The following is a 208-nucleotide window of genomic DNA, read 5'->3' on the forward strand; positions in this document are numbered from 1 at the left end:
GAGCCGTCAGGGCACGGGCGGAGGGAGCGGCGTAAGCACACCCTGGTGTGCAGTTTGGGAGTAGTTGTCTCTAGTTGCCTAACAAACTCTTTGGAGCAGGAGTTACTCCCCTCCGACTTAGGCACTGGAATGGGCTGCCCGGGGAGGTGGTGGATTCACCGTCCCTGGAGGTTTTCAAGATGAGACTGGATGTGGCACTTAGTGCCAT

Source organism: Acanthisitta chloris, unplaced genomic scaffold, assembly GCF_000695815.1.
Source record: "Acanthisitta chloris isolate BGI_N310 unplaced genomic scaffold, ASM69581v1 scaffold10215, whole genome shotgun sequence".
NCBI lineage: Eukaryota > Metazoa > Chordata > Aves > Passeriformes > Acanthisittidae > Acanthisitta > Acanthisitta chloris.